The following is a 21,993-nucleotide window of genomic DNA, read 5'->3' on the forward strand; positions in this document are numbered from 1 at the left end:
TATGAGTTCTTTATATGTTTTCGATATTAACCCCTTTGAAGTCTATTTTTAAAGAAATCCTATAAGCATAAAACTCTTCTTGGGAAATAAGGTCATGTGTTTCTCTCATGAGAAAAAATGACTGGTGTGAGCTAAAATGGGAAAGGTTCAAACTACTCACTAATTATAGCTTGTTTCTGGATGCCCACTGACTATAGCAACCTAAACAACACCTTATTATTCTCACACCTAGAACATTTATCTGCCCAAGGATGTTTTGTATTTAGAGTTAAGTTTTCACCCAAAGCATTGCAGGCAGAGATGAAATCAAATAGAGACAGTTTCAATCACTTGCAGTGTTTAAAATATTTATAATCCTTTCTATAGCCAAAGGCAGCCAGGCTAATTATTTACCAAGCAAGTGGAAATGATGTCCCCAGGGATACAGCAGAACTGATACATCAATTGGGAGAAAGATTTGTAGTCAGTTGGAGTTCAGGGAGTCTCAAAAGCATCTTGGAGTGGCTCTATTTTAGCCTCACATAAGAACTGGACCACCGAGCTACAAATGACACATTTGCTACTGAAAAGATCTAACGGTGCTGGGAGGGCTTCTGTAGCTAGTCCTCACGTTGATTTTCTGAGCATCTCTAATGAGCTGCAGCGATAGAAATCTATGCTCTCTGGGACTAGGGGGTCCCCAAATGGAAAGGCTCTGTAGATTCCAGGAGAGAGATTTAATGGAGGTGGGAGATCATTGGCTCCACAAAGGGCTTTAAATTTCCCAGCCGAAAAGCTTTCTATTGGTAACAACAGTGATTTTATGGGTTTTGTTAATTAGAAGACCAATTAAGGCTTGCTTTAAAATTTTTCAGACAACATAGTAACATCTAGACTTGAAATTGATGCTTTCTGTCATCTGACTCCTCCAAAAAATAACAGCAACAGCTTGATCATATTCTTCCAGAATTTTTTCTACATGGATACATATGCATATATTGGTATTGGCAGCTCTGAATTTAGATATCACATTACGATGTTGCCAGTCATTCCCAGCTCTTCCTAAAATGTTACATTAATGACAGAGAGGTTTGGAGATTTGATGCAAAGACCAACAGACTGGACTGAGTTTGCCCCCTGTTGAGATGTCTGATTTCCACTGCACATTAGTTATGATAAGGCTTCCTAAACACTGCTAGCTGTGTTGTCTAAGGTTGAAAACCCTAACCGGTGATCATCTTGCAAGCCAGAAACCTTGAGGTTCTCCTTACCTTAACGCCATCCTCTCCCTACCACCTTCTTCCACCCAGCCAGCCAGTCTGAGCTTCTTCCCTGTTCTTGTCTCTCCATTTTCAACATCATGACCTTAGTCCAAGTCATCAAAATCTCCTGTCTGAACTACTGCGGTAGCCTCCTTATGGTCTTGTCCTTTTCTAATCCACTCTCCACAAAACAGCTAGAGTCCTCTTTTTTTTTTTTTTTTAAGATTTTATTTATTTATTTGACGGAGAGAGACACAGTGAGAGAGGGAACACAAGCAGGGGGAGTGGGAGAGGGGGAAGCAGGCTTCCCGTGGAGCAGGGAGCCCGATGCGGGGCTCCATCCCAGGGCCCTGGGATCATGACCTGAGCTGAAGGCAGACGCTTAACTGACTGAGCCACCCAGGCATCCCTAGAGTCCCTCTTTTTAAAGACATAAATCTAACCCTAACATCTACTTATTAAGAGCTTTGCATTGCACATACAACAAAATCCTGTATGGTGTTCCCATCTGTCCTCACGTGTTATTACTTTGCCTCCTGGTCCAGCCTCAGCCACTCTCCTTTCATTTCCCAGGTTCCAGGCACTCTGGCTTCCAATTCCTGGAGTGGTCCCCCCACCCCTGGCTCAGACACATGGACACTGCTGTTCTCACTGCCTGGAGTCTTCTTCCTCAACACTCCCTACTTCACCTAGTAAACTCCTATTCAGTCTTCAGATCTCAGCTCAAACACCACTTTGTTCGGATAATTTTTTACTGTATGTGTGATGGTTTGGTTAATATCTCTGTTGCCCACTAGATTGTAGGCTGCATGCAGACAGGTCTGTTTTAGTACCTCGTTTCCCCAGAAACTAACAGAGTACCTGCCACGCGGTGGGAACTAGAATATTTGCAGTCAATTTACATCCCAGTAAAGGACCTGAATTTGCTAGTAATTAAAGGGCCAGCACTGGTGAAGTTGCTGGCAGAGGCCCAGCTGGGGAAACACTGACCATGCCCCCTGGTAAAAGAGCCTGAAACTAGGAGTTTGCTCTCCACTTCCAAGACCAGTCATGCACCCAACCCCTGGCTTCTGGTTGTTCTCCGTTCAGGTTGGCCACTTCTGGATGGGCAGAAATGACATTACACATATGCATAGCAGTTCTGATTTCTCCTTTTTCAAGATAAAAAGACCTTTCAAAGGTTTTTAAAAATTATTTTTTTTACTAGTGAATTGAGCTGGGGAAATAAACCAAATCTATCAAATTACTTTTCCATCCTTTGGTGCCCTCTATTGACAGTAAACTCAATTGCAGTGAAATTACACCAAGTTTTTTTCCTAGCGAGGAGAGCTGTGAGGAGGGTCTTTGCAAGTCTTTCTACAAATACAGGTTCTGGGTGAATTTAAAATCTTTGGGTAAGTCCAACTACTCTTTCATCAAAAGCAGTGTTTATGGGATCATGCATCCGAACTTTCTGGCGCATCTTTAGGCATCTTCATCTGGCCAATGTCAGAACTCAAAGCAAAATTGTGATAGGATTTCCAAGCGTCAAATAGCAATAAGAAAGAATCATCTTTTCCTGTGCAGAAAATACACCCTACACAGAACTGCCAGATTATGTTTTTGTTTCCTGCCTGGGCAAAAAGCAGACTTATACTGGAAACATGGACAAAGCAACTATTAAAATATAACATTTACTTAATTTTACTTATTTTAATTTGTTAATTAAATAAAATTACATAATTTTCATTTTAATCAATTTATTTTTCCCAAATAATTTTAGTTCCAAAATAATGTTAGTTCTTTTCAAAACATATGGTCCCCTTCTCATAGAAAAATGGATGAGTCCGTAAAAAAGGAGACATCAACTTTGTATGTGACTTTAATCAAAAGTTCAGTTATTGGTTAGAAACTTATTTTTCTAGAAGCATTGAAAATTGAAGCAAACAAAAATGTAAGAAAATTCTCTGAAATGAATTAATTATATTTGCTTGGTTTTCACAAATTTTGGAAGGAGATACATGTAGAACAGAGCCCACTTTAAATTTTCCAGTGGTCAGGGCGCCTGGGTGGCTCAGTCGGTTAAGTGACTGCCTTCGGCTCAGGTCATGATCCTGGAGTCCCGGAATCGAGTCTGGCGTCGGACTCCCTGCTCAGCAGGGAGTCGCTTCTCCCTCTGACCCTCCCCCCTCTCGTGCTCTCTCTATCTCATGCTCTCTCTCAAATAAATAAATAAAATCTTAAAAAAAAGACACTTTAAAAAAAATAAAATAAAAAATAAATTTTTTCAGTGGTCAGTCAAGAGAACTCCTCCATTTTTTCCCTCCGGAAGCGGTCCGTGAAGATAAATGAAAGAATGACTAATCTCCATACTGAATCTACAACTCAGCTTGTATATCTAAGGTACATTTGGATGCTGAGGCAGTGTCACAACACCAGACAACAGAAATACAATGCAAGCCACACGTGTCACTTTAAATTTTCTAGTAGCCACTCTAAAAACAGTAAAAAGAAACAAATGAATGCTGTTTTAATATGTTATTTTATTTAACCCAGGAGGTCCCAAATATTATTACTTCAACATGGACTCAATATAAAAATTATTCACAAGCTATTGCACACTTGTTTTCATGATGCTTTCGAAATCTACTGTGTACACATCTCAATTCAGACCCTGAGTTTTCAATGATTAATGTGAAATGGGGTTCTATTAAAGCAATAAAGTTATCTTTAATGGAAAAATATTTTACATGGCCTCGGCTCCTAAATTAAAGTTAAGTAGGATGAAGTAAAATTTGAATTTCAGTACCTGCATCTCTCTTGCCACATTTCAGCTGCTCACAACCGTAGCGAGGCTAGCAGCTAACTGTGATGGGTAATTTTACATGTCGACTGGGCCGCCACTGGGTGCCCAGATGAAAACACTATTTCTGGGGGTCTGTGAGAGTGATTCTGGATGAGATTAGCATTGGAATCATCGCACTCAGTAAAGTAGATTGCCTTCACCAATGTGGGTAGACGGCATCCAATCTGTCGAGGGCCTGAATAGAACAAAAGGCAGAGGAAGGAGAAATTCACCTCTTTTTTCCTGCCTTATCGCTGGGCTGGGACATCTCATCTTTTGCTGGACTGGGATTTACGCCATAGGTTCCCCTTGTTCTCAGGCCTTTGGATTTGGACTGAATCGCCTCACCAGCTTCCCTGGGTCTCCAGCTTGCAGATGGTAGATCGTGAGATTTCTCAGGCTCCATAATAGTGTGAGTTCATTCCTCATAATAAATCTTTATTTATAACCTGAAGGTTATATATACAGGTCCTGCTTCTCTGGAGAGCCCTGGCTAACACACTTCCATCCTGCGCGGCACAGGTCTAACACATTCCCAGCCGACAGCAGCTTCTGGTAAATGCTAAGTCATCTCTATCCTGGCTCTGCCACCAACTAAGTGATCTTGATCAAATCATTGACCTCTCTGGGCCTCCCTTTCCTCATTTGTAAATAAGTATTGAAGAACATGATCTTTGAGACCCCTTCTAACCTGTAATTTTATATCTCTAAGTCCTCCCACATACCCCTTGGATTCACCTAATTTCCAGAAAGGAAAGCAGAAACTCTATGTGAGCCTACACTCAGTTCTGTTCTACAGTCTTTCATGGAGCATCAACTGGTGTAAAGACGTGAAGACACACAGATAAATACGTTACTGGTCTGCACTCTAGAAGCGCACAGTTGAATGATATCATTTGCTATGATGCATATAGGACAAAGCTACGTGCAAGCTATAAACAACTACTGTAGTAACACACTGAACAGTGCAATACAAAATGATTGTTTTAACTCAGTGAATTCAGTGAAAAATCTGTTAAGCCATGCGTTTGGCATCACCCAAACAAAATAAGTAATATATTGGATTTTTTTCTCTTTTGGAATCTATGCTCTAGGTTTCACTTGGGCAGCCTCAATAGCTGAAAAGCATACAAATGGTGCTGAGTTCATATGTCCCTTTCCAAAACGTGCTTTATTTGCTCTCTCAGATCTAAAAGCCGTGTGCTGATCTGCTTACCATGGACTCTCCTGAGAACAGCAAGTCCCCTAGCCAACATGTGCCAAGCAGATACCAGCCTGTGAATCAAAAGTCCACATAAAGCAATTTCCAGCTGAGGCAAAGCATTCAGAGCCCCCACTGTCTTAGTCTGCAGTATCTTTTTCAGCTCATCGAAATGCTGCCCATGGTCCACAAATAATCCATTTCAACCTCAACCTCAGCTGCTGAGACCTACGATTCACCCCTTCCGCTTCAACTCTTTGCAAACTGGGGCCCATGCTAGCTCCATTGGCTAATGGTGGCTACGGACCTGTCCCTCCAAATTCCTGCACTGAAGGACAAAGCAGTAGCTATACATTTCACTAAGATCTGATGTTAAAGCTATTTAGTGTTTCTTAGGACTCTGAAGCATTTATTTCTGCCCCACATCCAACCCATTCTCCACAATGAAATGGGACGACTTCTCAAAAGAAAGCATTTGATGATCTAGCTGGTGAAAACATAGAAATGATTAAAACAGAGGCAAAGAATCCACATGCTGCTATTACCTTAATGATTAAAACATGGATCTCATTAATTTAAGCTGACAGTTGGCCCTTTTGTGGGTAGACAACTCATATGTAATGTCTTACTCCAGCTGAAGAGACTTGTCCCATGCCAAGCCTGGCTCCCCATTTCTTTTATTACTGAGAAGCCATCGGTACAATCCAAAATGATTAAAGCCATAGAGATTGAATTGCAGACAAAGAACTTCAGACTGGATCAGGGATGGGAAAACAAAACTCCAACCAAGTACAGAACTCGAGGGACTTACGATCAAAACATCCAACATTTTTTTTAAGCCAGAAAATTCAACTTTCTAGTTTATAACATGTTAGAAAAAAATAACTGACATGGTCCATTAATACATTAATACTTTTTCTGTGGGAGTTCTTCCAGGGTCCCTAAAAGAGAACCCTTAAAATCATATATGTATTGTACACAAAATGTCAGAAGTATAAGGAAACTAATGAAACACATTCCTGGGTCCAGTTCTCCTTGTCCATAGCTGCTCAAGCCCAGAGAAACTTGTGAACTTGATTACTGGGATAATGATTAGCAAAATGGCACCGAAAACATTTAATCACAAATACAACAGAACAGCAAAATTAATATCTCACAAAAATTACAGAAAAATAAAATTCTTCAAATTGCCTCCATATGCCCAACCCACGAAAAAGAAAATTTCTTTTGCACAAAACAAACACAAATAATTCAAACCTCCACTGTTACTCAAAAAGCACAGACATTATTTTCTATTGCTAGTACTCTGCATCTAATTTTTAAAATCCATTTTAAACCCCTTCTCAATCACCAGACCTGAGCCTTGTTCTTTTTCTTCTTTAGTTGTAACTAATATATTAAGGCAAACTGTCCCCTTATGTGATGTTAGGTTAGCCCACAGAGGAAATTCCCACTTCCTCTGTTACACATCTTCTTTCACACTGTATCCATTCCCATGGGACCATCTTGATCAAGCTCATGATACAGATTAACTGAGTGAAGGGCACAATTCTTAGGATACTTTCCAGTGCTTCTTAAAACAAAAGTGCTTAAGTTGAGCTAGATCCTGTTTTAATCAAATGGTAAATTTCATTCTGATATTCTGCTGTTCAATGGCCAGTTCTTTCAACGTAAAGACAATCATGACCAATGCCATATGAATTTTCCCCACTTGACTATGGATGGATTCTTCTTAAGTCAAAATAAGCTTATCTTCAGTAATAAAAATACTCAAACAGGGGATACATGGGCGACTCAGTCGGTTAAGCATCTGCCTTTGGCTCAGGTCATGATCCCAGGGTCCTGGGATCAAGCCCCGGGTCGGGCCCCCTGCTCAGCGGGGAGTCTGCTTCTCCCTCTCCCTCTGCCTCTCCACACACTGCCCGCCCCCGCTAGTTCTCTCTCTCTCTTCCTCAAATGAATAAAATCTTTTAAAAAAATACTCAAACAAACACTCTTAAATAGACTATGTCTGAAGCACCCCCCACTCCACCTGTGTGTTGACCTGAGAGCTGTATTGCCTATGAAGACAAAGAGTAACTAAATGGTGATGCCACAACTATTAGTTCTTTATCTGTATAGATGAGACCTATTTCTGGTTGATACTTCCTCTGGCTTGGTAAAGTTGGCGATATGATATTGATGCCTAAGAGTAATGTTTCTGGCAAAATCTTGGTAATTTTAGATGACTTCTTTCATTTAATTTCCTTTTTGTGACCTGCTGTTTAATAGGTTTCACAATGCATTTATCATATTATGCTTCAATATTAGGACTTTCAATTAGCAATATTAGGACTTTCAATTGCGGGCTAGCAGAAATAGTTCAGCTGATGAAAATAATGATTTTTTTCATGCTGTACTACATGGTAATTTATAGCATTTCTATTAAACAAACTGTCTCATTAGAGCTCCTGATGATGTTTTGATATGGTCAGAAATCCCAAGGATGCTACTGGGATCCACTCTCATATGAATGAGTTAAGGAAAGTTACCCTATGCCAAATATTTTAGAGTACTCTAACGACCTACTTTAAAACAGTTTGAAGCCATTTGGTGGTGTGGATCCAGGATAAATTACCCTTGATTAACAAGTACATTCCAATTTATGTTCCAAAGGGCATCCAAGTTCTACCACTGAGATTTATTTGAAACATTCTATTTTTTTTCCTCCGATCCTATCTGAAGATTACCTGAAAGCACATTAGTTTGTAAAGTCCTTGTTGTCCTGTTACTACTTTATTTCTCACAGGATAGGCTAATAATGAATATTATAATAAAGACTTGACCGTTTTATACCATATTCCCTATCAATTTTTCCCAAGAGATTCTAGACTCATTTGGACATTTCTCGAGGAAACAAAATATTAAATGTGCAAATAAACGAAATTGGTAAAAGTATCACTGAGATACACTTTTTTTTTTTTTTTTAGGAATCTCTATGCCCAGTATGGAGCTTGATCTCAGGACCCCGAGAGTCATGCTCTACCAACTGAGCCAGCCAGACACCCCTCACTGAGATACCCTTAAGATAAATTAAATGTTATTACTTTAAGTTAAATATTCAAATGCCTTTAGATAAGCTGAAAGTTTTTTTAAAGATTATTTATTTATTTGAGAGAGAGAGAGAGCATGAGTCGGGGGAGGAGCAGAGGGAGAGAGAGAAGCAGACTCCCACTGAGCAGGGAGCCCAACAAGGGGCTCAATCCCGGGACTCAGTCCCAGGGATCATGACCTGAACTGAAGGCAGACGCTTAACGGACTGAGCCACCCAGGTGTCCCAAGCTGAAGGTTTAAAAAGATAAGAAATTATGTTGCTTTTACTGTGGTTAAAAACAGATGAAAAATAAATTTTTATGTTCTTAACATAAGCAAGAAGTGAAATTTGTAAACTTTTTATGTCACCAAAACAACTAGTTTCTTGAATTTAAATACCTGTTAATTTGATTTAAATATCAGATTTATTATTGTAGCTGGCTGTCTGCCCAAGGAGGTAAGAAATGGTTTTCGTGAACACATAGCAATCCTGCCACAAGTCTCTAGAGCCTGGGCAGGAACTTGACAAAAGGAATATAATCTCACCATCGTTCTTATAACAGAAGAGGTCATCATCTGGTCTTTAAATCGAATACTAAATGTAAGTCTGTGTAATAACAATTAAAGTACTATTCTAACTAAAAGTATTAAGTAACCAGTAACTAACTACATGACATGACGTAAACACCATGGTGCCTCTTCAAGGCACATGGATTCAGCTTTTCCTATGCAATTCGCTGAAACTCCGCGTTCCGAAAATATTTCTCTTTTCCACTCACCTGGCTGCCCAAAATGGCAGATACAATAACTTCAACTTCACTTTAATTCTGAAAGCTGGAGTACCTCAAATTAAATATCACCCAAATATTGTTTTCCTAGGCGACCCAAATCCATGCTTTTTTAAAAAGCATACCTCCCAAACCAATTTAAAGCTCAAGCTGTGTGTGTGTGTGTGTGTGTTTTAAGCTATGTATTTTTGAAAGCCAAACATAGACAAAGCCTCAACAGAACATCCAAATAGCCTCTCAACTGATATTTCATTCAGTTGAAGTTCTGCCAGAGGTCTGATTTCACAAGTCCTTCTTATTACCAAGCTTTCCGAACTTTCTGTAATGACCTGTGATGCACAAGCAAATCCACCCACTGTATAACCAGTCTCCAAAGCAAAAAGTAAGCGGAAGATTGAGGCAAGCACCAGGAGATTCAGGCAAAACCTCAGAGCTTGTTTTGTATCTTCTTTTAAATATCACAACCCCAGAGCAAGACAGCAAATAATTGACAGGCAATGGAGAAAAGAGTGATGGGATTGAAACCCCGCAGGAACTGACCCAGAAAGACAGATAAAAGGAACCGAGCCTGACTGGTTGCTCCATCTTAACACAATCCTGAGAGGTAGATATTTCTGAGATCTGGCCCATGACTTCAAACATATTGCTCAATGTTTCTGTTTTGGTAACTTACTTTTTCAAAAGAGGATAATAAGAAATGGGTTCAGTTTCATCTCTGAGCGGAGGTGCATTCAAAGGCATCCTTCCGGTCTGTTTTTTCTCTAGGAGACAACCCTCCACGGAAGCCTTCCCCGGGAGATTTCTTTGTGACCAAAGTAAAGTTACTCAACCTCCTGGCCTCAATTTTCTCTTCTGCAAAATGGGAGTTAAAAATATCTACCTTGTGTGTCTGGATGAGGATAAAATAAGTTAAATGTATAAAGGCACTTAACAAAGGGCCTTCCAAATTCAAAAAAACAAAATTTGGGGAAATGGTAGCTCTTGTTATTTTAAAAAGAAAGTTTATACCAGCTGTCAGTGACCTTCTGCATTATCTAACAATCCTTCAAGTTGGCAAATTATTATTGGAAACCTAAAACTCCGTATTTAATTTAATCTAATTCCATTCATTTTAGGCTATAAACTAGAGAATTACACACTATCTTCTATATGGTTTTATGTAGTTTCAATTATTTCATCTTGAAAACGCTGAGGATTCAGAAAAGCGGTAATATTGAAATAGATGGTGCCACATGGAGTCAAATTTGTCCACATAGAAACTCAGAAGGAATTTAGGGTGTACTCAGTGTAGCATGAACAAATCAAATTAACAATTCTCAAAGCCTGTATGATAAATGAAGACTTAAGTGTTGTCCGAATATCAAACATCATAGGAACACAAAAGCTCAAGTTTTATTTGAAAACAAATAGCAAAAAAAATCCATGATAGGCAACCATGGGCAAAGCTCCTCTCTTGTCAGAGCTGTGACAAGTAACTAAGTCTACACATTTTATTTTCACCTCCTCTAGTGGACTAGTAGACGGGGTAATGTATCTGAAGAGAGCAAGAGGAGAGAAGGAACAAAGACAACTGAGGTGGGAAACCAGACATGCTGATCAGTTCTTGAATAATCTCTATCTGTAAGAGTATGAAATTTTGGGTGATTAACATATAAAACAGCCTCAGTGCCTAAGAAGAGAGAAAGGGTTAAGAAGCAGTATGGGAAACCTCCAGGAAAAAGCTAAACATACTTCAAAGGAAAAACCTAGGAACAAAAATAAAATATTTCTCCATAAGCAATTTTGTTTAGCTCTTGCGTAAAGGACAAGATCATCTAAGGTGACCGTTGAGTAGGGATGCTATCTGTTGGGCCACTACCATTGAGAGAAGCAGAACAGAATAGCAATGAACAGACTCTAGAGCCAGACTCTCTGGGTTCAATCTCAGTTCTGGAACTTTCCAGCCTTGTGACCTTGAACAAGTTGCACAACTTCTCTGCCTCAGTTCTCTTCTCTATAAAGTGGGGATGATAACAGAACCCACCTCATAATGTTCTGAAAAGGTTTAAATGGGCTAATATAGCTAACATCTAGAACACATAATAGGTATTCTTGACATAATAGGTATTATACTTGAATGTTTGCTATTGCTCTTAATTGCTATAACCTGTTAAAGATCAAACCTCAAGGGACGCCTGGCTAGCTCAGTCGGTGGAGTGTCTGCCTTCGGCTCGTCATGATCCCAGGGTCCTGGGATTGAGTCCGGCATCAGGCTCCCTGCTCAGCAGGGAGACTGCTTCTCCCTCTGCCTGCTGCCCTCCCCCCACACCCCGCTTATGCTCTCCCTCTCTCTGACAAATAAATAAGTAAAATCTTCAAAAAAAAAAAAAAACCAAACCTCAAAGGAAGGTTGAGTTTTGTTATCATGTGTTTATTTTTAGGTACTTTAGAGAATGTATTGATTTCCTATTGTTGCCGTAATGGATTTCCACGAATTTAGTGGTTTATTTTTTTTTAAAGATTTTATTTATTTATTTGAGAGAGAGAATGAGAGAGAGAGAGAGAGCATGAGAGGGGGGAGGGTCTGAGGGAGAAGCAGACTCCCTGCTGAGCAGGGAGCCCGATGCGGGACTCAATCCCAGGACTCCAGGATCATGACCTGAGCCGAAGGCAGTCGCTTAACCAACTGAGCCACCCAGGTGCCCCGAATTTAGTAGTTTAAACAACACAAATTATTAACTTACAGTGCTGGAGGTCAGAAGTTAGAAATGAATCTCACTGGGCCCAAAATGTTGGCAGCGCCCTGCTGCCCCTTTCTGGGGGTTCTAGGGGAAAATCTATTTTCTTGTCTTTTCAGTTTCTAGAACCTGCCCACTTTCCTTGGCTGGTGGCCTTCTTGATTGTCAAAGCCAGCAATGTCCAATCAAGTCTTTCTCACATTATAGCACACTGCCACTGACTCTTCTACCACTTTCTTCCACATTTTAAGACCTTTGTGATTACACTGGACTCATCCTGATAATCCAGGACAATCTTCCTATTTTAAACTCAGCTGATCAGCAGCCTTAATTCCATCTGCACACCTAATTCTTTTTGCCATGTACCAAAACATATTCATAGGTTCCAAGGTTTAAGGTGTAGACATTTTGGGGGGGCATTGCTCCACCTAGCACAGTGAGGGATAGCAATCTATCTTAAATGCTGGGATGATTTATATAGTTAGCATGGTAAAGTGAGAAAAGTTCTAGAGTGAACAGATAACAGGCCTGAGGTCAAGCCTGTGTTGTTATTATCTAGTGTTATGACTATGATTAATTTTAAGTCACTTGAACTCTCAGGGTATGCACAATGAGCTGGTATTGCACTGCCAAAGTCTGCACCCCTAACTAGGTATTCGCCTCAAACATAGTAATTTGGTAACATGGAGCACAGAGCCAGGGAGTACAAGATCATCACCTCCAGTGGAAAAAACACTCAAAAATGCTTAGGCAACAGATGATGGTCATAAACAGTGTCTCTTTTACTTGTTGTGAACAGTGGCCCATGCCCAAACTTTGGCTGACTATTCACCTTGAGATAGCCTCCGGTTCCAACTGTGAAGCAACAAGGATTCCATTGACTTTCCAATCTAGTCTGTTTTGAGTTCTTGTATACTTACGCAGATGTTTTTAGCTGGTGATATGTGTTGCCTTCAGAAGTTCATCACTTAAAGAATCTTGGAAAGCAGTATGTGTGTTCCCTGCTCCTCTTCCCAGGCAAGAACAGCTGTGTAATAGCAAATCTGTCAGGCTTTCAGCTGCTCCTTGTCCAAGACCTCCAGGGTTGGCCTATCTTTCCAAGCGAATTTGAGGTTTCTCTCTTCTCTTTGTTCCCTGTGGCTATCTATGACTAGGGGGTGGGTCTCAGAGCTGTGTGGTCCAGTGGGGATATTTTGGGCTAATAATATCCATTGTCCTTGGGAACTTACATTTGCATGATGCCACAATAAAGTTCCTGGGTTGAATTTGCTTGATGGCAATGGCAGACCATTGAAAAGGAGCCAAAGTCTTAAATGAAGTGAGAGAGGTCATGCCTAACAGATGGTGTTGAGCAGGAAGGTAACAAAGAGTCTAAAATGAGTGACTTACCTTTATTGTTGAAGGCATGACCTTGAAAAATATCATGAAGCCAGAAATGAAGAAATGAATGTGACCCAGTTGCTCTTCATTCCCAAGCAAAATAAATCTTCTCCTCTACCTCTTATCAGAAGGGCTCATTAACAAAAACTGCAGTAAAAAAATTGTTTTAATGCTTTCTCTAAGTTTGTCATGTGAAAAGAAATCACTTATTAAATCATTTAAATTTGATGTCCCAGGGCAGGAACATTTGGCCGCACTAATAACAATGCATCGAGCATACATACGGTAGGGTCAGTGGGGGGGTCTCTATGTTAAATGATTTTAGTAGATGTGACTCTTGGCCCCCAGGAGCATGAAGTCTGTTTCTGTTTGTTTGTTTTGTATACTAATATCCAGCGAAATCAACCCTTTTCTCCTTGCATTTGGAAAACTCTTTTGGTTGAATTTGAGAGCTGGGTCCCTTTCAACGTTGTATATATTTTTACTTAATGATGGAAAAAGTTGATTAATAAGAATGCTTGAATACTAGGCTGAATGGCTATTACCATTTTTAATCACTAAGGTTCACTTAGCAAGAAAATCCTTTCTGCCTCAACTCTTATTAATAGAATCATTCAAAAATATATTGGTTGATATTGGTTTGTTTTCTTAAAATGAGAAGTATAATGCATTGAATCTAATTTTTTAGTATGTTACTACTATATTAAGGATCTCGTAAGATATGGGAATCAAGATTCTGGACATGTCTGGACATTATACAGCCGTGGCATAAATATGTCTGAACCTTAGAACATGCCATTGTAGTCATTACTTTTTATTAAAGGACTGATACTCCATTATTTTTCCTGAGAGTCAGTGTGGAAGCTAATTCCAGTTAATTTATGGTTCATTACATTGAGTTCCACATAAATGAGATTTTACTGTAAGATGGCCAATTCTATTATGAAATATGAGATTTATTTGGAGGCAAAAGTTAACATTTACAAGCAGGAAGAAAACGAATGTCTTTAAAACTTGAAAGATGAGGCTTCTTAGAGCTTATTTTCTGCATGCCACACAGGTCTGCCTGTTTCTGATGAAACCTAATTCCAAGCACCTCTTTTTACCTCTAAGAACTCTGGTTTGTGTATTTTATTTGGTGACATTGTGGTGGCTTCTTTCTGTTGCTCTGAATTGTCCAAAAACTGTGGAACATCCTGATGAGCTCAGTCTCTGTAATCCATCTCTAGGTCAAGTGCCCCTCTCTGAAGAGTTCTCTGGTCCTTATGCCTGCTGCCCGACCAGCAGGGTTGGCTTGGAGGCAGGACTTAATTCACCTCATTTTAAATCATGTGCTCAATTGCCTTTTCTCAGGTGGTGAAAAGCCACCAAAGAATAGCTTAGTGCTTAAGGAAAAATAAAGTTAGGGAAATTATCCATCTGCTTGTAAATATTGGGTTCATGTATATAAAGTAGCTGATTCTAACACAATATTAGGCGCTCCTTCAATAAAAGCAAAAGAAATTAAAAGATCTTAGAATTTCTTTGTCATGCTTAAAAGTCTCCCCTGCTCCAATTGCCTAGTTTTTTAGGAGTACTTGTACTCTCTTATAATCTGAAAATGCATGTGCCTAATTGAAATAAGATGTACTCCTTAAATGATGAAAATAAAAAGTGATCAAAATAGATTTTTGTTATCCGTTGGGCATTGGCAGTTTAAATGCAAACTGCATGGCTTGCAGTGTGGGGAATTAATTATTGGTAATTGAAGTTGTAAGCTTAATTCCCTGCTTGCTTCAATGAAAATGAATCCTTTTATTTAATATTGAAATAAGCACCACTAACCTCATGATCTAGGACAGCACATGCATTCAGCTATTGAGCAACAGTGAACGTTAAAAAAAGCTTTATCTCTTAAACACTGAATTGTGATTAAAACAAAACAAAACAAAAACATCAGGAGGTAGATACATTAGCAAATAGCACAATAGATGGTGTTGGGTACCCTTAATAGATTCTGTTCTTTTTCATTGGTGACAAATCCCATCATGTATTCTTTTTTTTTTTTTTAAGCAGATAAAGGTTGGTTTTATTGAGTTAACTGATCTGTGTTACTGCGGAGGCCACTATGTACAGACAAAAGACAGGGAGTTTTATTTCTTTGTCTCTTCCTCCTTGGACAGTCTTGATGATTTCCTCCTTCTTGGCCTGGAGCCGCTCTTCAGCGCGCTTGCAAACCTCCTTGGTCTTAGATCTGCGGGCCTCAGCCTGGTCAGCCATGAGCTTCTTGCGAGCCTTGTCGGCCTTCAGCTTGTGGATGTGTTCCATGAGAATATGCTTGTTCTTGAACACGTTCCCCTTCACTTTCAGGTACAGGCTGTGATACATGCGGCGGTCAATCTTCTTAGATTCACAGTATCATGTATTCTAATAAAAGTCTAAACAATTAAAATATAGATAGATAGATAGATCACTTTTTGTGCCCACTAACATGTTTTCATTGAAATGCACTGTCATACTGAAGCAAGATGACCATTTCAATTGTGAAGCAAGTAAATGTACCATCCTGTGTTTCTGCTGTGAGGAGTTCGTTTCTTTCGGAGTGAATATTACAACCAGGCATGATGTGGACTCTGCTTTCTGCCTGGTCTCATCTCTGATCTGTCTCTGTCTCTGTCTGCCTCTGTCTCTTGGCTCTGGTCATCCAAAGATGCCCTTGGGCATTTACATTCCCTGTTCCTTAGGTCTGGTAGGCTTTCCCAGGTCCCCTATATCTACCCTTTGCTTAATCAACATTTTTTTTTACTCCTCTCAAATCTCAGCTCACACATTACAACTGAGACTGGGGCAAGTCCTCCTCTTTCATATTCTTAACACAGTAAATCATGTTGTCATAACTTTTCCCTTCTTCCAAAAGACAGTTTCAGGAAGGCAGGGACGGTGTCTGCCTTGTTCACAGAGCTCCAGTCACTAGTTCAGAGCCTGGCACGTACCGGGAATTAAGAAACATGTTTGGGAGAAGGACGAAAAGAGAGAAAATAGGATGGAAGAAAAGAAAGCTGAGGGTTAATTAAGGTCAAAGAGCCCCTTGGCAAAATTGCCATTTTATAGTCCTGTAGTACCTATGAGAGTTATAATACAATTCATGATTTTTTTTCATTTTTTTTATGGGAAACAAATGGAATTAATACTTTCCAATGTTTTATTTATTGTGCTTTGTGCTAAGTCTCGAGTGCACCTTTCCAAAAGACAATTTATCCATATTTCAATAATTAACACACATAATTGTATAATTTGGTAAGCCCATCGAGTGCCCCCTCCACCAAATAGATTTGAGTAGAACTATATCCAGGAATAGCACTGTGAATTTCAGAACACTGGGGACCAAGAGAAGATCCTATGAGCTTCCAGAGAGAAAAACAGTTACATACAAAGGATCAGGAATCAGAATGCCTTTAGACTTCTCAACTGCAACCAGACAAGGAAGAAACACCTTCAAAATTCTCAAGGAAAGTATTCCTACCGCCATTCGAGATTCAGCCAAACTATCAAAGGACATTTGAATAAAGACATTCATATGAAGGAAGAATAAGACATTTTCAGATATGCAAGTTCTCAAAAAGTTAATTTCCATGCACTCTTTCTCAAGAAGCTAGAGAGGATATGCTCCCACCAAAATGAAAGCAAAAAGTCAAGAAAGGGGAGGATGTGGTGTGTGGAAGAGTTTGCTTCTGCATCCTAACCTGTGTTGTTGGAAACTGACCTTTGTGTAGTGCATCTCAGACTAACATGCCCTATGGTTGCGTTCAGCCACAGAGATTCACCAGCAAGAGATCTGGAAGAAAGGAGGGCAGAAACAGCCCAGGGCTCTGATGGGATTAAGCAACCTACAAAGTAACCATGGCACTCATTCTATCGCTCATCTCTCATGGATTTTTATCTCTCTCTCACTTTCTTTTCTCCCTTCTTAATCCTCCTACTTTCTTACTCTTTCTCCCTCTCCTTCAATAAACAGTTTTTGACAGTACCTTCCATCACCGTGTTTAACTATACAAAGGGCAATCAAGCCAAAAGAAACAATACAGCACAACGGATGAAGAGCATGGATTATGGAGTTAGACAACAGTGCGTTCAAGTCCTAGTTCTGCCATTTAATAGAGAGGTGACCCTGGGCAAATTACTCACCTTTATCATATCACAAGAAGGAAGAAGAAAGATCACTATACAGATCACTATATATATTCTTTGAATATTTTATGCAAACAGCATGAGTTACAGTGATATCCATTTAAACAATAATTGATAATCAAATTCATCCACTCCACCAATCTCTTGTCTTTTCACTGGTACATTTAGACCAACATTTAAGGTAATTACTGATATGCTTGGTCTTAAGCCTACCATTTTATTATTTGTTTACTGTTTCCACTGTTCCCCTTTTCTTGCCTTCCCATGGATCACTCAAACATTTTTTAGAATTACATTTCAATTTCTTTACAGTGTTTTTGAGTGTTTTTTGTATAGTTTTCATAATGGTTGCCATAGGGATTACAATATGCAGGTATAACTTATCATGGTCTACCAGTGTCAACATTTTGTCACTCTGTTATGGAAACCTGACTTCCTTTAAATCTCTTACTCTTTCACTTCTTTTAACTGAATTTTTAAAAAGATTTATTTATTTATTTTTAGAGACAGACAGAGCACAAGCAGGGGAAAAAGAATTCTCAAGCAGACTCTGTGCTGAGTGCAGAGCCCAATGTGGGGCTTGATCCTAGGACCTTGAGATCATGACCTGAGCTGAAATTGAGTCGGTTGCTTCACGGACTGAGCCACTCAGGCGCCCCTTTTAATTGAAGTTTTTATTGAGATAATTGTATATACGTATGCAGTTATAAGAAATAAGAAAGAGACCGGTATCAGTCTCCCCCAATGGTAACATTTTACAAAACTATCACAACCAGGATACTAAAATTGATATAATCCACAGATTGTATTCTGATTTCCCCATTGGACTCATTTATATGTGTGTTGCATCTATGTGTATATCTTGAGTTCTATATAACTTTATCATCTATGCAGGATTATGTATCCATCACCACAGTCAAGATACTATATAATTCCAACACTGCAGGGATCCCCAGTGTTGTTAACTATATCTGCCTTCCTCCTGCCTCTGCCAACCACTTTTCTAAGATCCTAAAGAAATGGTCAATATCCTAAAATATCTTGCTACCTTCAGAGACACTGAGATTAATATACAAATTAAATCCAGTACTTATCATCCCCCCCAAAAAAAATTAACTAAGAAAAATTTAAGTACTCTAGATATGTATTGACTTTGAAGTCCCTACACCACAACCAGGACATTGAAATCAATACACCCTACTGATCATATTCCGATTTCTTAGTTTTACTGACATTCGTGTGTGTGTGTATGTGTGTTTATGTATTAAATTTTACACAATTTTATCACCCGTGTAGGTTCATGTATCCACCACCACAGTTAAGATATTCAACAGTTCCAGACTCACAAAGACTGTGTATGTTGCCCTTTTATAAACTGTTCACTTCCCTCCAACCACTCCCTCATCCTTAATGCCTGGCAACGATTTGCCCTGGCAATATGCCCTCCATTCCTACATTCTTTTTATTTTAAAAAGTGTTATAGAAATGGAAAAATGTACTATATAACCTTTGGGTTTAGCTTTTTTCTCATTATAATTTATCCCTCCCCACCTTTTAAATGTAATGTCCTAAGTATTTCCTCTATATACACTAAGCATCACATCTGATGGCATAATAGTTAAATCCTGTGGTAGGTAGAATAACATCCCCTGCCCCAAAGATGTCCATAACCTAACCCCCAGAACCAGTGAATACGTTAGGTTACATGGCAAAAGGAATTAAGGCGGCAGATGAAATTAAGGTTGCTAATTAGCTGACCTTAAAATGGAAAGATTATACTAGCTTTTCAAGGTGAGGGCACTGTAGTCATAAGATCCTTAAAAGTGGAAGAGGGAAGCAGGAGAGAGAATCAGAGAAATGACAGTGTGAGAAGGACTTGACCAACATTTCTGGCCTTGGCATGAGGAAGGGAACCAAGAACCAAGGAAGGCAGGTGGTCGCTGCAAGCTGGGAAAGGTAAGGAAATGGATTCTCTCCCCTAGAGTCTCCAGAAGGAATACAGTGCCAATGACACCCTGATCTTAGCCCAGTGACACTCATTTTAAACTTCTGACCTTAAGAACTGTAAGATAATAAATTTGCATTATTTAAGCCATTATGTTTGTGGTTATTTGTTATAGCAGCAATATAGAAAACTAATAGAAAGTAACAAACATGATTTTAAAAACCCATGAGATGAAGAAACAGTTTATTATGTTTACCCCTATTTTTACCCATTCCACCTTTCTTTCTTCCTTTCTGAAGTTCTAGGCCTGCTGTTATCATTACCTTTAGGGAGATCTCCCTTAGCTATTCTTTAAAGGCATGTCTGCTGGCAACAACTTCTCCTCCTTTTCCTTTGCCTGAGAGCTAATTAGATTTAAATACCTACTATCCTAATTCTAATATAATTAAGTCATTTTTCTAGCTTAAAAACTAAATGAACTGATGTTAAGCGTGAAATAAAGGCATACTCTGATGCAGAATCAAGTGGAGATACAGACAATAGGACTACAACTGGGCCAAAAAAAAAAAAGGACTAGAAGTATATCACAAATTTATAATGAATGGAAACTAAAATTTGCTGCAGCACAGCAGAATGAAGAAAATTATTTGCTTTATAAAAAAATATTTAAGTAATAAATTGGACAATATGAAGAGATATTTTAAGCAAATACACAGTTAATTTGATAAGAAATTTTTTTTTAGTAAGTCAAGTGTCTTTATTTATTTTTTGTTAATTTTTTAAAGATTTTAAGTATTTATTTGACCAAGAGAGACACAGCAGGAGAGGGAACACAAGCAGGGGGAGTGGGAGAGGGAGAAGCAGTCTTCCCTATGGAGCAGGGAGCCTGATGCGGGGCTCGATCCCAGGACCCTAGGATCACAACCTGAGCCGAAGGCAGAAGCTTAACAGCTGAGCCACCCAGGCGCCCCCGAAATTTCCTCTTGATAGTAAAAAAAGTATCAGTAAAATTAGCTTGAAGTGGGAATTAAATGTCTAACAAAAAAACTCAACGGTTTTTAGCAGAATCTGAGTTTGTAAGATTAATCAGCTAAAGAATGTTTCAGATTCTTGCATCCATGAATCTGTCAATAGAAAATCATTTTTTGACAGATGTAGTTAAAGAAATGATTTTGGAATAGTGCTAGAAAATTATGAAGAAAAGACTAAGATTTTCTATGAAAAGTGAAAGATCACAACTAAGCCACCAAATAATTGCCCACAGACCTTTCTAATAATATCAAACATCAGGGGTGCCTGGATGGCTCAGTTGGTTAAGCGTCTGCCTTCGGCCCAGGATCCTGGGATCGAGCCCCACATTGAGCTCCCTGCTCAGTGGGAAGCCTGCTTCTCCCTCTCCCTCTGCTGCTCTCTCACTCTGTCAAATTGATTAATTAATTAAAAAAATAATATCAAAGATCGATTGATTCATAATTTGACAAATTGTAAGTACTTTTGTTTAACCTTGGATGGGTCATGTGAACATAAGAGACACTGTCCATCAATACTTTGGTATATTTGTTTCTCAAGGAACTTTCAAAATTATGAAGTGTTATCAAATCAGAGGGGGGGAAATGAACTTGTGGTGCAGATATTTTTTAATCTTTTATAATCTTCAAAGAAGAATTTCAGCTAGACATAAAAATTGTGTTTCTAACATGACACATAGTGCCATTTCTATTAGGCCCAAAATCCAGATTTATTGGAATGCCTTTCCTTCACTGCCTCATTCCAAAGTATAATATATCAAAAATATTGGTGCTCAGTTTTCTGAAGCAGACTCTACGAAAAGTGTTATGGGTATACTTGCTTAAAAGTTATTTGGTATATACGTACAAATGCTACGAGTCATTTCCAACTTATGGCATTGTCAAAAGAAATAGAAGACTATAATTTTAGTGATCTTGTCAGTGTTTGTTGTCAGTGCTTGTTGATAGAGTCATGGAAGGATTTAAAAAAAAATACCGTTGGGGTGCCTGGGTGGCTCAGTCGGCTAAGCGTCCAATTCATGATTTCTATTCAGGTCATGATCTCAGTGTCATGATCTCAGGGGTGTGAGACTGAACCCCACTTCTGGCTCCATGCTCAATGGGGGGTCCGCTTCTCTCCTTTTACCGCTCCCTCATGCCCCGTCCTGGTTCACGCACGCGTGCTCTCTCTCAAATAAATAAATCTTTTTAAAAATAAATAAATAAATAAATAAATAAATAAATAAATAAATAAAAAGATACTGTTAAGTCCAACTTAAGATTTTCATGAAACAGAGGAATGCTTGCTATAAATATTTGATAAGCTAAGCCAGAAAACAGCAGTGTGATTTATATTTTCCAACAGATATCAAACTACATATGAACTAATTAAATTTAAAACTCTAAAAGAAAGGTTTTGACCAGCTAGATAGGTACAAGAATTTTTGTTGAGATTGAAATGCTTCATAATACAAATTGACAATTATGATTTTACACATTTTTCAAATATGAGTCAAAGTGCAGGAGACGCTAACTGTAATGAATGCCATTGTGTAATCTGATTGCAAAAAAGAAAAAGAACTCATGAGAAAAAATTTGAAGAATGTTTTGTTGTATTGGTAAATTTAGAATTATTTTTCAAATTATGCAA

The sequence above is a fragment of the Callorhinus ursinus genome, unplaced genomic scaffold (assembly GCF_003265705.2).
Source record: "Callorhinus ursinus isolate GAN/ISIS: 27379988/994484 unplaced genomic scaffold, GSC_fseal_2.0 scaffold4, whole genome shotgun sequence".
Classification (NCBI taxonomy): Eukaryota; Metazoa; Chordata; class Mammalia; order Carnivora; family Otariidae; genus Callorhinus; species Callorhinus ursinus.